The following is a 2500-nucleotide window of genomic DNA, read 5'->3' as shown; positions in this document are numbered from 1 at the left end:
TTTCGTATCAACTTTTTCACTTTCAATAAAGTTTTTATATAACTAATAGGTATATTCATTTTAACCACGTTCATAAAAGCTTATATGTAGAAAAATATGTAAAAAACAACAACTCGATTGTAAGTAAGAGAGCTTCTGTACTGTATAGGCCATTGCTTGAATATATTATGTTTTAAATGAAATTGTTTTAATTAAATGTTGAAGAACTCTCACAGAAGATAAACAACGCTATATTCCGTTTTCCCGGAACATTTGTTAGTGGTCATTGTTTAGCGACGATTTTTTTATTGTAACCGTTATGTACTTGAGCTTTTAAAGAAATATGGACAAAAAAACATCGTTAATGATATACAGAATTCTTCACTTCCAATTTATCAGCAAAAATAAAAGTTTTACTATGTCTGTTTTGCACTTTGCATTTTTTTTAAAATGATAAGGAACTATTATGAGTTTCAATAACAGTTTGAGAACAGAACGAAAGAAAAAAAGAAAACAGTAAAAAAATAAAGCCATTTTAATTTAAAATAAAAAGAAAAAGCAGCTTGCTGTATGGATGCCCACACATTTTACACTCACCTAACTTCTATTCCTAGGCTGTATTCACGTCTTTACTACAATGATCTCTGAGTTCAGCGTGCGCATGCAAGTGTTCAAATACCACGCGCTCGTTGGAGGAAAAGCCGATACTTCATAACTACAACTGGCTTGAAAGTATCCAAAGCCTGATTAATCACCCTCTCGCTAAAGGGCTTTATTAATTGGCACACCTTTGCGCTCGAACTTGTTCTATATAAAGGTACTGAAGGGCGTTATTAATTGGCACACCTTTGCGCTCGAACTTGTTCTATATAAAGGTACTGAAGGCTATATTAATTGGCACACCTTTGCGCTCAAACTTGTTCTATATAAAGGTACTGAAGGGCGTTATTAATTGGCACACCTTTGCGCTCGAACTTGTTTTATATAAAGGTACTGAAGGGCTATATTAATTGGCACACCTTTGCGCTAGTACTTGTTCTATATAAAGGTACTGAAGGGCTATATTAATTGGCACACCTTTGCGCTAGTACTTGTTCTATATAAAGGTACTGAAGGGCTATATTAATTGGCACACCTTTGCGCTCGAACTTGTTCTATATGAAGGTACTGAAGGGCTATATTAATTGGCACACTTTTGCGCTAGTACTTGTTCTACATAAAGGTACTGAAGGGCGTTATTAATTGGCACACATTTGCGCTGGAACTTGTTCTATTTAAAGATACTGAAGGGCTATATTAATTGGCACACATCTGCATTCGTACGTCTTCTATATAAAGTTATTACAAAACTCGTGTTTGAGACGTCATCGTAATCATACAATATATATATAAACACAATGGTGATAGCAAAGTAAAACAACACTATGAAAAAATACAGATACTAATTAGACGGACATGATCAAATTAGATGAGATTGAACGAAACTTTCCAGTATTGAAACGTGTTCGTCTTAGAGACAAGGTTTTTTGCTATATAAAGATTCTTAAATAAGTTCTTGTTTATTTTTTGAAGTTAATAAATCTGGGAATTTAATCACAGACGGATGATTATAATAACATCGTGACAAGGCTTCACTCTTATCAACGATGTAGCATAACATAAATATGTATTTCTGCAGTTTAACAATGTCAGAAAATCTTGGAATGCCTGAATATCTCAATGTACATACAGTTCAATTTGATCGAAAAGTGTTGAGTACGAAACTCTTACGAAAGGTTGAACCACAAATATGCATTTTATATGCACATTACCCTCCAATATTCCAATAACAAACAGAAAACTCACCTGAACATGCGTCTTTGTAAAGAAATTTATTCATTTTTTTTCCGAAAATTTAAAAAAAAACCCATCTCCCTTTTAACTGTATTAAGTATTGATCAGTTAATGGGCAACATGTGACCAACCACCACTTAATTTCGAACATATATTTTAATTAAATACAATGAATTATAAAAAAATAAATATGCACAATCCACATATAAGTGATACAATATAAAATGTTTCTGAATGGATCGAAAGACAAACATTTTAAATCTTTATATAAATTGCTTTCCATGTTAGAATTGGCTTGTTTTAGTAAGCAAAAAGGTTCGATGTTATAGCTCATCAGGTTTTTGACTAAATTTTGTTGAGAAAACACTAGACTTCGAAGCTAAAACGTGTTTAATTAAAAAAAATGTTTTAGTTAAGGCTATACGTATTTCGTAAGTAGTTTAAATATAATGAACTGAACATTATAGACGTCGGAAAAAGAGGAAGTGGTGTCGCACATATTGTACACCAGCCTTTCAACAAGGATACTTACTTACAACACTACAAGACAAAACGTTAAGTTGCAGCAATGAAGTTGGCACGTGTAAAGAGATGTTTGTTTTCTTGAGAAACAAGATGCTCGATGCCGAATATCAGATTGTTGGTTGTTGTTGCATAGGGCAGGTCAGGCGAAGACGGGTTTGTTGGT

The 2500-nt window shown here is 33.1% G+C and overlaps 1 long non-coding RNA gene across 1 annotated transcript in view; it reads left to right on the top strand.

The window, feature by feature from the left end:
* LOC128233962 (uncharacterized) overlaps positions 1-2500 on the top strand; it is an 8250-nt gene that overhangs the window by 1216 nt on the left and 4534 nt on the right. The window lies entirely within an intron of this gene.

The sequence above is a fragment of the Mya arenaria genome, chromosome 5 (assembly GCF_026914265.1).
Source record: "Mya arenaria isolate MELC-2E11 chromosome 5, ASM2691426v1".
Taxonomy (NCBI): domain Eukaryota; kingdom Metazoa; phylum Mollusca; class Bivalvia; order Myida; family Myidae; genus Mya; species Mya arenaria.
Note: the sequence above shows the minus strand (reverse complement) of the source record. Positions and strands in the feature narration are given on the sequence as shown.